The following is a 14,680-nucleotide window of genomic DNA, read 5'->3' as shown; positions in this document are numbered from 1 at the left end:
TTTCATTTTTTGGGTACTATAGTACCTCTCTTAATTTTATACAGTTTTAGTTACCCATAGTCAAATGTGCTAAAAATGTTGAATAGAAAATTCTGGGAAAATGTATGCTTTAACTCACTCACTATTCTGCATATTATAATAAAATCTCACACCATCCGTACTGATGCCTTCTGTGCCAATGCTCGTCCCCTTTACTGGTACAGCCATGCAGCACACAGTACCTAGCTCCTAATCACTTGGCAGCTTTCTTGATGACCAGATCATTTGTCTCGGCAGTGTTTTTAAACTATCAATTTTTAAGTTTATTTAGTAATAGTCACAAAGTGCAAGAGTACAAGTACTGACTATTTGGATATGCCAAAGAGGATCCATAAAATGACTCCTTTAAGTGAAAAGATGAAGCTTGTTGACTAAATCAAAAAAGAAATTGGCGAAAGGCTCTATTCACTCTATTTTCAAGTAACATTCTGAAAATAATATATATGTGTCTGATTTCCTACTATGGCAGTGAAATGTAATCTGTGATAAAAAAATTTGAGTGTAATTTAACATGACTCAACAACTAAGAGAGCCATTTTAGGGATTTACCAAAAGTTTTGCATTTTCTGGCATATTACACTGTGGTTACTTTTAAATTTAAAATTTAAATTGTTTTTATTTTGAATTGTATTTTATTTTAAATTGTTTTTAAATTGTTTTAAATTGTTTTAAATTTAAAACAAAAATAAAGGAGTAATACCTATGTGGAACTTTGTTCTCTGTTCAGGTTCTCTGTCTTCAAGATTAATAAAAATTTTATGGCAACATTACATATGCTATCTTCCTCTCATTGATTTTGTTTTATATTTTATGTTGTCATTGAAGTTAATTTTTAACGATTATACTTTAATAATTGAAATCATTTTACATCTTTGAAAATGAATTCATATTTTGTGGTTCAGATGTATGTCAAAGTCCATTAAGTTTTTCATGAACACAAAAAGTTTGAGGTAGCCTGGTGGAAGCCAATTTGTGCCTTTTTAAAGTGCACAAAAATGAATGAATAAATAGAACACAGCCAAGTGGCCTTTCTCATAACCAGCAATACTTTGCTCATTGTGTAGGAACTTTTTCAGATGACAGTAGAAGTAAGATTTATTTCTTCAACTCAAGAGCATACTACATACAGTGTATCAGACAATGGGAACAAAACAGTAATAAAATACTATTTATCAGAAAATTCCCAATCTACTAGGATTGGAGAATAGGGCATGTTATGTGAGTGTGGTTGAGACTGTACAGACAAATTGTACAGATGTCACTTTTGAAAAGCCATACAGTTGATATCTATGAGTTTGCACATGCACTGGATTTTGAAAGATAAGTAGAAATTTACAGGGAAAAAAAAGTTTATTTTAAGGGCAAGTAACAATTGGATGCAGAATAAGAGAATGCGTGAAAGAGAATATCAAATTGAGGGATAGAAGGATTTCATTATATTTGGATTATAGGCTATGAGGAAAGATGTTGTGGGTACTTGATTCAGTGAGCTTCAAATAAAAATGCATTAATCAGGTGTCTTATTTTAGAAGTTACTAATTGATTTTTATTTATTTGATCAGCACAGCGAGAGTTACACAGAGATTTTTTTTATCTACTGATTCCTTTTTCAAAACGCTTGCTGAGGCTGGATCAGCTGAAAGCTCGGAGTCCATTCCTTAATAACTGCCTTGGATTTCAGTGGCAGGCATCCAAATGCTTAAGCTAGTACTTGCGGTCTTCCCAGGACACACATTAGCAGGAAACTGGAAGTGGAAGTGGAGCGGGGACCTGACGAGGCCCTCCGATGCGGGATACAGGAACAAAAAGTGGCATTTTAATCACTGTGCCAAATACCCGCTGCTATATCTAAGAGTCTAAGTTTTGTCCTGGAAGCAACTAGGAAGCCATGGAGAGAGTTGATGTGGCTGTTATGAAATGATGTCAATCCGAAAAATAGTTAAAAAAATGTTCTAGATATGAGAAAAAAAATGGTATTTTGAGATTGCAATAAGCTTGCAAATTGCTTTAAGTACGATGGGTATTTTGATGATATTAATCATTTCAATATATAGGAATTTGATTTTAACAGATAATTTTGTACTATGAATGTTTACTGTTAGTACCAGGTGTGAAATATGGCTTTTTGTTATTGTTATACTTTTGTTTTCAAAAGATTAATTTTTCTGGCCGAAAGTCTTAATTATTTTAGAGGTAATCTGTGACTACTTTGCCATGTGTGTGTTTTTCCTTTCTTCCTGCGTGTTCCATGAGGAAGATATTCTGACTTTGTAGATGAAACATGCTTATGCTTTATTGTACAAGAAGTCTTATGTTTTTAAAGCAAATAAAGGTGTTTTTAAAAAAAGGCAGAATAGCAGTTACATATGTAGTCCTAGGGAACAATTTACAACTTCTGCTTACTGTTTGTTAGTAAAAATAAAAGCTCAATCTAGCAAGTAAACTTCCTAAGTCTGATGGAGGGAAAAGGTTGCACTTTCTTTTGACTGCAAGACCTTCCCTTAAAACCCCAAAAAGATGAGGACATCCACTGACCTCAATTCTGCTCGGCATTGTAGCACACATTCTAAACCAGGAAATTAAACAAATTAATTAATTAATGAAAGAGTTCAGTATGGTTGCTTATTATAAGATCAATATAAAAAGGCAATTGTACTTTTCTAAATTAACTGAATAATTCAAATAAAAGAATCTGCAATGACATCAAAAATATTAAAAATATTTAGCAACATACTTAGTGAAAGAAGTGACAGGTTAAAACCACAAAACATCACTGAAAGACGTTTTTTAAAAGTTGAAATAGATCAAGAAGCATCACTTCTTTTTGGTTTGGAAGACTCAATATTGTTAAAATGGCAATAATCTACAACTGACCTGCTAATGCAACGAAATCTCCATCAATATTCATCTGCTGTTTTTTGTAGAAATCTATAAATGCTTGGTCCCGGCGGCGTGGCCTAGCGGCTAAAGTCCTCGCCTTGAACACACCGGGATCCCACATGGGCGCCGGTTCTAATCCCGGCAGCTCCACTTCCCATCCAGCTCCCTGCTTGTGGCCTGGGAAAACAGTTGAGGACGACCCAAAGCTTTGGGACCCTGCACCCACGTGGGAGACCTGGAAGAGGTTCCTGGTTCCCGGCTTTGGATCGGCGCGCACCGGCCCACTGCGGCTCACTTGGGGAGTGAAACATCGGATGGAAGATCTTCCTCTCTGTCTCTCCTCCTCTCTGTATATCCGGCTTTCCAATAATAATAAAATCTTAAAAAAAAAAAAGAAATCTATTAATTCTTAAATACATGAAGAAATATAAAGTACTCAGAGTAGTCAAATCAGCCTTTAAAAAGAAGAACAAATCTGGACAACCCAACTATCCCAATTTCAGTTGACCACAAGGTTCTATTAATTAATTCAGATTGGTGGCTCTGATAAAAGCATAGATACATAGATCAATGGAATAAAACTGAAACCAGAATTGAACCCCATGTATTTTGAATGGTTGGTTTATGATTGATTTTGATTTCCCAATGCAATGGGCAAAAAGATAATCTTTTCATTCAGTAGTCACAAACAATAGATCATCACGAGCAAAACAAGGAAGTTAGAATTCTGACTAATGGTAGCTACAAAACTTAACTCCAAATGGATCAAAAACCTACAGGGAAAGCTGAAACCTAAAAACTTCAGAAGAAACATTCATTTTGGAGTTATGTCTAACAGTGACGTTAGACATTTGAACAGAATAGACAAAAGGATATCACCAAAATCTAAGAGTGTTTGCTTTTGAAAGTGCTATGAAAAATGTTTTAAAAATTGGAGAATGGGAGAGGATAGTATGATTCCGAAAAAAAGACAGGCAATAACAAGTAATGGTGAAGAAGCCGAGAAAATCGTAGCTTTCAAAAATTAATAATGGTCATGTAAAATGGAACAGCTGCTGTGACAATCAGGTTTAATTTATCACATTATTAAACATACAGTTACCTTAGGGTTCATCAATTCTATACCTATACAAACACCCAAGAAAACTGAAATCATGTTCATATAAAAAGTATACATAATATTCTTAGCGGCATTATACACAATAGTCAAAAATCTAAAACAACTCAAATGTCAATTACAGATAACTAGATATACAAAAGATGCTTCATCCAAACATAGGCATATTATCCAATCATGAAAAGGAATCCTGGGCTGATACATGCTATAATATGAATGAACCAGGAAACCCTGTACTAAGTGAAAGGAGCCAGGTCCAGGATACTATATAGTGTACAACTGGATATGTATGAAACATCCCCAACAAGACATCCCACAGACACACAACAGCTTATTATTTCCAGTTTCTGGAAAACTAGGGAATTAAGGAGTAACTATCAATTGATTCGGGGCTACTTTTACAGATAACAACATTTTGGAATCAGATAACGGTAATTGCTGTACTATCTTATAAATATCTTTTTTTTACATTAAAGTAATATTTTATTCACCAACCCTTGAAACATGCTGAAATTCATATTTGCCAGTAGAACTTTCCACAATGAAATGTAAATCAATATTATTTGTATAAAAATATTTTAATGTAGTGCCTTCAATCTGTTCTTGAGAGATCAGCATAAGAACATTACATTTAGGTGGAAACACCAGGTTACAAATATAACATAAACATCAAATAATGTGATACTTCTGGCTTACTGGACCTCCTAACCGTGTGTCAGGCCTGACACCTTGGTTAAGTGAGGCAAGGACATGGGTAGAGTCAGAGATACACAAAGCTTTAAGGGTTCAGATAATCCTTACCCCTTCTGAGAAACTATAGATGGGAGATACGCAGAGAATATTTCTGTAACATGGTGGTTTCAGTCTACTACAGCGATTCTCATTCTGTGTCACCCAGCATCAACTAATCTGGAAGAAGACTCTAGATAGATGCATTTCTTGTTCAATTTCCAAAAACAAAGGCTTTCTAATTGAAAGCATTTACCTTCCTCACTCTCTAAAGTAAACATTTTAAAAACCCCAAAAAACAGTACAATGCTCTCTCCTTTGAATAGCTCACACTTGCTTATTACATAAAGTGTTTTCAGTCCCAACACTTTCTCAAATCCCGAAGATGTTTACTTCCCAAGAACACAACAGTCTTCAGTTCAAACCATTTAGTCTGTTTCCGTGGCAACACTGCAGGATTCCTTGGCTACCTTGAGCCCCGTTAGTTGACTGCGGAATTTCTCAATCTTTACATCTTGAACTTGGTCTGTTCTATACACCAAACCAACTAAATCATCTGACACTTAAATACACAAACTCCCATCAGAATGTCTGCATTTGAGAACCGCGCGTTCCTTCATGGAGTCAGCCAGGTAGAGCTGCTCGGCCGCGCGGCTGAACTCCTCCCATGTCAGGGATTGAGGCATGGGAGCCCAGAGTGGATGGGGAAGAGAGAGCAGCGAGATGCGCCCACCTGCCCACTTGCCCACCTGCCCACCTGCTCACCGGACCGCCAGCCGCGCTATCTTATAAATATCTGAAAGAAATCACGAAGCTGTGTGCTTTTAAAAAAAAATCTTTACTTTTCATGATACAGTTCCTTAGGCTCAGGGATTCCCACTTCCACCCTCCCTCATTAGCCCCCCATTGTTTTCCCCTATATTGTAACAGTAGTTTAGCCCTTCAACAACCATCACAAATCCATCATTCTGCTATTTAAGTGTATCTTGACATTGTAGGTATAGAGAATGGTATAAAGTCCAGCACTCTAGTGTCAAGATCTATTTAACAGTTTCATTGGAACTCCATATTTTATTCAGAAGTAGAGATGAATACTGCGGTGTATATCCACTTCGTAGAATCCTTGCCTCGATTATGCAGATTCTCTAGATAAACATATGTATATACATGCTAATCTATATATCTACTGATCTTGTATTTTTCTTGAAGGTTGACTTATATCAACGTATAAGTAATATAGTCATAAAATTTACCAAGTAAAAACATATATTAAGGGCCTAGTGTTGGGACATAGCAGCATCCCATATGGACTCTGGTTCAATTCCTGGCTGCGGGACTTCTGATCCAGTTCCATATTCACGCTCCTGGGAAGACAACAGAAGCTGTCTCGGGTGCCTGCATCCCTTCATCTCTGTAGGAGACACAGATGGCTATCGCGCCGGGCCCCACTTCATTCACTTCTTTGAAATTCTCTGGAAATAGTGTGGAAACATCAACCCTTGAAAGACCCCTGCTATCCCATATCCTTTTCATATTCCATTCACTTGTCACTGGTCAGTCTTCTGTCTACGTGATGGCAGCCATGGAATAATACAGCCAGGTGTTGCAAGTTAGCCATGTAGAGACGTGAAGGTGCTGGGAACAGTGACAAACATCTCCCTCTCTCATTTTCCATTTTTGCATGTGACTTGTGTGCCAGGCATGTGGGAATTACACTCAGTGATTTACATGCTTTCATGGGCCAGGATAACAGATATACTCAGGTTAGCAGTGGCTTTGATGGGAGCTATGGAAATCAAAATGAATTTCTGCCTTTCCTTTGGTGAGAGGTTAACTTCGTGTGGAAACTGTATCTATTTCATGCGTTTTTTAATGAGCGATTATCAACTGGACATGTGTTTACAGTATTATCAGTCATTTGAAAGATTTGTACCACCTCTCGTAGAGTGCTTACATGTCAAAGGAGAAGAAAGAGTCATCACTGCACAAGTATAATCTAAATTAAAATTTCAATTTTTTAATTTTATTGGAAAGCCGGATATACAGAGAGGAGGAGAGGCAGAGGAAGATCTTTTGCCAATTGTTTCATTCTCCAAGGGGCCGCAGTGGCCGGAGCTGCACCAATCCGAAGCCATGAGCCCAGAGCCTCTTCCAGGTCTCCTATGCGTGTGCAGGGTCCCAAGACTTTGGGCCATCCTCGACTGCTTCCCCAGGCCACAAGCAGGGAGCTGGATGGGAAGTAGGGCTGCTGGGATTAAAACCGGCGGTCATATGGGATCCTGGCGTGTTCAAGGCGAGGACTTTAGCTGCTAGGCTACCACACTGGGCCCTAAATTAAAACTTCATGTTCTAGCTTTGGAAAATGAAGCAAGTTCTTGGAAGGTGAAATGCACCACATATTTTAACTATTAAACATCAAACCAAGAGAAAAAAATTAACAAATGCGGTAATTAGTATATTTGGCTAATTTCAAGGAATAAAGAAAAAAGTATATTTATTTTAAAACCCATAAAGAAGTATGAATTTAAGATTTGGAAACTGATGTGAAAAATACTCTAATTCATCATTTTGTGAGCCTTTGTGTTTTCATTTTTAATTAATTATTTTATGATACAGTTCCAAAGGCTCTGGGACTTTTTCCCTCCTTCTCCCCACTGATTTCCCCTATTTTATTACAATAATATAGTCCTTCATAAACAGCTACAAGTCCATTATTCCATTATAGAAGTGTATCCTGACATTGTAGGCATGAGCAATAGCAAAGAGTCCAGCATCCTATTGTCAAGATACAATTTCCTTGGGAGTCCATTTTTGATACGCATTGTTTCTTTATATTTTAAATAGCATCTGAAATGAATTTTGTTACAAGCATATGGGTAAAATATCTTTCATATTACTTTGACTAATGATAACTACTTTTAGGAAAAACGTATAGTAAAAAACATTACCAAGTAAACTGCAGGGTCCCGTGTTGGGGTATAGTGAGGTAAGCTGCGATGTGCCATGCCAGCACCCTAAATGGCCAGTGATTGGAGCCCAGGATGCCCCACTTTCCATCCTGCTTCCTGATAACATTCCTGGAAGAGCAACGAACAACTGCTCAAGTTCTGGGCCCATGACCCCATGTTGCAGACCCCGGTGAACCTCCTGGCTCCTGACGTCAGTCTAGCATGACACCAGCCATTGGAGGCATCTGGGGAGTAAGCCAGAGGTTGAACTATTCCTCCAAGTCTCTCACTCATTCTCTGTAACTCCTTTCAAATAAGCAAGTAAATCTTCTGTAAAAGTTCCTTCTAAATGTACACTGTGGAGATGCCAGCACTGGAGGACCGTGTGCATGAACTGCACTTGAACCTCATTTTTGAAAACCATAATTTGACAGCACTTCAAAAAGTTTCTGAAAAAGTGGAATTAAGAGCAAGTTCACTTCTTTTTTTCAAAGTAATTTTGGCATCTATGCATTTTTTCATACAACGCATTTCATGAACTTCTTGAAGACCCTTCGCCTTCAGGGATTATGATTAGGAACAAAGGTGAGGAAAAGTTATGACTATCGCATAAGGATCCCTAGTCTAGACAATTATTAGCTGATCACAGACCAAACACACACACACACAGCTATATATTTTGCTTTGCAAAAGAAGTATCCACTCCTCTTTACTGAGTGCTCTGGTGAAAATTCAGGTGAAGCAAATATGCTTCAAACTTTAACGCAGACTTCTTTCTGGCTGTGAGTGATATTCTGTGGACTTGAGCTGGCAAATACGCAGTGAGAGTGCAATGAATCCCAGGGGCAGAACTAATCAGTCCCGTCATTTCACAGCCTTATTGAAAGAATGGTTTATACAGTAACATTAGCGGCAAGAAATCTGTTCTCCTCCAGCTGGAATAGTCACGCTGAGCTGATCTTTAATAAATCTTGGCTAAATATTTACAATGAATCACTTTTGTTTTAAAGCTCAGAGTAAAGATGTTTAGAATCTAGGATGAGTTTATTTCCAGTGGTAACACATTGAAATTCTTGGTTTTATGAAAAGAACCATATAAGGTATAACATTTTAATTCGTGTTGATAGTACTTTGGAACACAAGGTCTGATTTGGTGTGAAATATTGAATTTCTCTCTGCAAGGCTAACCAGAAAGTCAGGGTTCATTATCATTGTTGATTTGTTTAACATTGAAACTACTAGATATTATCTCAAATATATACTGAAGATTGCAAGTCTTGAGCTAATTAGCCAGAAATCACGTTCACATAGAATGAGAAAAAGTTATCAGCTAGAATCTTACTCATTTCACAAGAAAGTGATTTAATTTGATTTCACCCAATCCTGTAGTGGCAAAAAAAGGAAGATGAAACTATATCTAATAGTGATTTAACTTTTTAAACTCAGTGTTTTTACAGGAAGAAGCTCATATTGAAGAAAATACTAGCAAAAACAAAAGATGGAGTTGTTTCAAAGTAACTGACGATACGTGAGTTACAGGACAGTGTGAGCCTGAGCCCAGCTATCAGAAGCCACAAAGGCTGAACTCTGCTTTTCTGTGGCCTCAGCCTTTTTGGGGTTTTAACTTCCTTCCCTGTATTCAGACGGACCTTCCATCCCAGGCCTTCAACACAGCACTTCTCTTTCAATTCAAGGATCTTGAAGTGCCATGCTCTTTCCAAGTGGCTTCTTCCTTCACTCCCTGTGCCACGGGGCGTGAAAACGATCCTTCCAAGCATGTAGCCTTTGTGCATGTGCAAGCTAGGAAATAGCCTGCATGTGCAAAATGCACGAAATAAAAATGTGCAGCTCAATCATGCATTTTTTGCTGTTTATGGTGTGGCCGTTGCACACAAATTCCTTCAAGCATTCCGATTTGTAATCTGCTTCCAATTTGTAATTTGTTCCTGATATTGTATGTCTGATCTCATAACATTTTAATACCTATGTTAAAAAAAAAAACTAAAGGTTTCTGTCCCCTTAAGAGTACCATGTTTATACTCAATCCTCAATGCAATGATATGAGGAGGTATGGGCTATAGATGTGGTCATGTCATGAACAGAATCCATGCTTTGGTAAAAGAGACCCCAGAGAGTTTTCTTGCATCTTGTGCTGTGCAAGCACACAGTGAGAAGGCAAAGGCACATAAGGCACTGGATCCAATTTTAGAATGCCCAGCCTTCAGAACTGTAAGAAATAGATTAAGTGCTACCTGTTACTGTGTTGGTTACAGCAACCAGAAAAACCAAGACACCTGAAGTGATGAAAATATTCTTTCATGTTACTTTCTAATCATTTTGCAGTTTCTTTTTTTTTTCAGCTTTCACAATTTACCAGAAACTGTGTTTTGTTTTATCTGACATAAAATGCAACATGCCAGGCAGAGAGAACGGACAGCACAAAGCCCCTGAGAAGGTAGGAACCTCAGTCTGAGTCAGGAGACCAGAGCCACTGAATCAGACAAGAGGAACAAGACAGGAGGGACCAGAGGCTGCCATTGCCACGCAGTGAAGAGCATTTCATAGTATTGTGAACAATTTTAATTTTATTCTAAATATTTGGGAAGCTATTGCACAGAGGGGAACAGGAAAGTGATGTGGGAAGATTTATATCTGTAACAGTCTCAAAATGCATGAGAATAAAGAACAGAATTGTGACAGTAAGTGTAGATGGACCAGTTAGGAAGTTTCAGCACTTTTCCAGGTGAGACATGATGCAGGCATAGACAGTGATCTCAACAGCGGGGGTGGTGAAATATGGATAGACTGGAGGTTTGTTTTGAAGCTGAAACTGATACAATTTTCAGATGGCCAAATGTGGGTTGGAGAGAGGGAAAAATAGCAAATATGTTGCTAATGTATTGATACTAACTGAGAGAGGAAAAACATCTCAGTTCAAGCTTCCTGACTCAGTGGCATGGCAGTTCAAGTTGTGAATATTTCCACAAGTAGTCTATATCACCAACATTATACTACATGAGAAAAATATCCTGTATTTGCCATCTCCTACTTACTGTATTGGCCAATCAGCTTCCATATCCTAAAATAATTCTGATGAGTAACTTTTAGACAATTACCAAGCATTCCCACTGACACAATTTCATTCGAGTATCTGCTTGAGAAGCAGGAGCTCACCAAATTTTCATTAGTGAAACAGTAAATGTAATATTTAAAGGATGAAGTCAGATTTCCAAGAAAACCTATGAATCTAGAATCCCTGGCTTCTTACATATAAATACTGTGTAAGTTCAATAATTCTAATCATCAATGGCTGAGCACAAAAACACTCATTAAATGTTTGCTAATTGAGTGATTGGTAATGTACATCCTCTGTGTCTGGGAAGAAGAAATTTTAGCTTCTTGCTAACTCCTGGAATTGTATTTCTTACATTTGGTATTCTTATCTATTTTAATGAAACTTATGTTGAAATGCTTGATGGGTAAGCCCTAAGTCTATTTACTAACTCAAGTACATGAACATACTATAGAAATAGTCTTTGCTAAATTCTCCTCATCTGTTTATTTGCATTCTCCCTAGCAGGTGAATATGTACTGAAGCATGAATGATAAAAAACAAAGTGATGTTTCTACCTGAACTTAAAAACGCAACAGAACGAACTTGTCAGCAGCAATTAATGTTGAAACCCAGATGGTCAGATGAGACGCACTGTCACCTGAGTTTTATTAATTTCTTACGGAAATGTTTGACATTGATATGGAGTCTTCAGAAATGTACCCCAAAGACGTTATTTTTCCAGAATGGTAATCTGATCATTTCCATCTGACTTAATTTGGACACATTACCATTGTTTGTCTAAAGAGAACGAACGGGTACAGCAAGTCCTGGTAGCACGGACTAAGCACTGTAAGACTGAAGCCTCAAAATATTAATTCAAGCAATGATAGCTCAAAACCTGAGCGCCCAAACTCTTAGTGCTTGAGCCATAACAAGCTTGCAATATTTGGCATAATTTATAGTTTTATAACTTTCACAGTCTGCCTGCTTTGTTCTGTAGTACCATCACGAATTACAGTAGTTTACATTAATGCAATCAGCGGTGTAAGGCACCATCATCCAAACATTGTGTACATTCCCTAATGTGATTTTTCCTAATGCTTTCTCTGAACAGTAAGTAAATTGATTACTGTCAGGCAATAAGCAGTACAAATCAATTTCGTTGAACTTAAGCAAAATAAAGAACACATCAGACCTGAAGATTGCTTAGTAAGATCACTCAGAGCATTGTCTTTGAAAACTACCAGTTGAATTTCTTTTTTCCAGACGTTACAAACTTTCCTCTAAAGGTCGCATTCTTTGCAGTATCTGTTAGACCTGACATGGACCTTGTACTCATCCTGTCACTCCAGTGTTTCAATCTGGTTTAAACTAATTTCTGAGCCTTGAAGGTGAAAATAATGTTCCTTTTTCTGTAACCCGTTTAGCATTTTCATAACATATACAGCATACCAAAAGGTGGGTGAAAACAGAAGGAACAGCTTATCCTACCACTCAAGTTTCCACACATAGTAAGGAAAAAAACAGCAACTCCAGGTCGGTGCCTTGGTGTAGAAGGTTGAGCTTTAGTTTGCAACCATATGGGCACCAGTTGGAGTCCTGACTGCTCCAATTCTGATCCAGCTCTTTGTAAACACCCTGAGAACACAGCAAAAGATTGCCCAATTGCTTGAGCCCCTGAGCCAACGTAGGAGACCCAGAAGAAGCTCATGGTTCCTGGCTTTGGATCAGCCAAGATCTGGCCATTGTCGCCAACTGGGGAGAGAATCAGCTCTCCTGTTTGTAACTTTACTTTTGAAATAAAAATAAATAAATCAAAAAGAAGGAACAGGCATCCTGAGGTTTATACAGATGCAAAGTGGTCAAGGATCCTTACAGCTTCCAGGTCCCTCCTGGAAAGACTAAATAACCCCTGCTACTCAGCATGAAGCAGAACCTCTGCCATGCAGTCAGCAGGTTTAAACAGCACTGGGACTGCTGCATGCCCATGACGTGGATGTCCAGGGTAAAGACAGCACACGCCACCTCCTCTGTGGATCTCATTGCATGGAGGTATGCCACTCCACTTCATGGTCCAGCTCCTTGTTTAAGGCCTGGGAAAGCAGCACAGGGTGGCTCAGCCAAGATCTTCCTAGCCTCTAGCTTTGGACCAGCCCAGCTTGGCAGTTGTGGCCATCTGTGGAGTGAACCAGCAAATGGAAGACCTCTCTCTCTCTCTCTGTGTGTGTCTCTCTCGCTGTCTTTTTTTAAATACATTTTATTATTGTTGTTATTATTTTATAATGCAGTTTCATATTCCCTTATCCCCTCCTCAGTTCTCCCCCCCAAGTTCCTCTATATCATTACTAACATATAGTTCTTCATACTCAGTCTTATGTCCATCATTGCAGGCATAGACAATGGCAAAGAGTCCAACATCCTATTGTCAAGATATAGTAAACTGTTTCATTGTCAGTCCATCTTTGTCTGGAAGTAGAAATGCATGCCACACTACATCCTCACATCTGAATGTTAGTCTCCATTTCGCAGCTACTGTACATCTCCTTAAATGAAAAGTCATGATTCAAAATCAACAATAGGAAGAAAAGAAGAAATCTACAATGCCATGAAGTTAAATGACATGTTACTAGATATGACTGTCTCCATTGCAACTACTGTACATCCCCTTAAATGAAAAGTCTTAAATATATAAATATGAAAGATCAAGCTAAATTCCACTCATTCCATTTCCCATTGTGTGCAGTCACTGTGTCAATCAGTGTTAGCTTGCCAGGCTTCAGAATTATATAGGAACTGCAGTTGGTGCCCTTACATGAGAGTGCATGAGCGTGAAACTGAAACTTGTTTTTGAAGGGTAGTTGTTTAGTCTTGCAGCTAAGCCAAAAATTAAGATGCATGTATCTCATATCAGAATATCTAGGCTTAAAACCCAGCCCCACTCCTGATTCCAGCTTCCTGATAATGTGAATATGGAAAGTAACAGGCTCAAGTGGCAGGCTCTTGCGGCCCACACAGGAGAGCTGCATTGAACTCTATTGTCAGTCTGACCCAGTTCCAACCATTTGGAACATTTAGAGGGTGAAGCAAAAGATGGGACCTCTCTAACTTTCTCTCTGTGTGTCTCTCAAATGCTCTAGTTAATTAAAATTGCTTTTCTAAAGAAAAAAATATTCAGCATTCATGATGTGTCTATACCTAGTATGATGTTGATCGTGCAGTGGGGACCATTCTTCTGTATTAACAAAACAACATCCTGCCAGACTTATACTCAACTTCAAAAGTGTGATAAATTTTCACTGCCTTCAATATCAACAGCCACAAAAGCAGCTCCACCAAGTTGTTTAACATGTAATAGCTAAGGTAACATTCTGCCTAGTATCAGCGTCCACTCAGTTACTCACAGATAAACATATATTGAGCTACACACACACATATAATACACAATATACTGTATATGATATATATTATATATACATTATATTATATATAGCATATTTAATATAGTGTATAATATGTTATAGGGTATATGGAATATACTTTATGTAATGTTTTATATATACATTATATTATATATGCCATATATCATATACTATATATAGATATTATATAGTACGTACACTGTATATTGTATAGTGTATAAAGTATATATACTATATATTATATAACATGTATACTGTCTATTGTATAGTATATATACTATATATACTATATATTATATAGTATATAAAGTATTTTCCATATAGTATATACAGACATAATACACTTTGTGCGATATATTATATATACATTATATATTATATAGTGTGATTATATAACATAGTATATTATATACTTCATATAATATATGTAGTGTTTTATATATTATATAAAGTATATTATATATAGTATATACAGACATAATGTTAGGCACTA

The 14,680-nt window shown here is 37.4% G+C and overlaps 1 pseudogene; it reads right to left on the bottom strand.

Annotated features, from left to right (window-relative positions):
* Positions 1–5,193: 5,193 nt before the first annotated feature.
* LOC101536461 (signal recognition particle 9 kDa protein-like) lies at positions 5,194–5,451 on the bottom strand (annotated as a pseudogene).
* Between the last annotated feature and the right edge of the window lie 9,229 nt (positions 5,452–14,680).

The sequence above is a fragment of the Ochotona princeps genome, chromosome 3 (assembly GCF_030435755.1).
Source record: "Ochotona princeps isolate mOchPri1 chromosome 3, mOchPri1.hap1, whole genome shotgun sequence".
Taxonomy (NCBI): Eukaryota; Metazoa; Chordata; class Mammalia; order Lagomorpha; family Ochotonidae; genus Ochotona; species Ochotona princeps.
The sequence above is the reverse complement of the archived record's forward strand: the minus strand, read 5'-3'. Positions and strand labels throughout refer to the sequence as shown.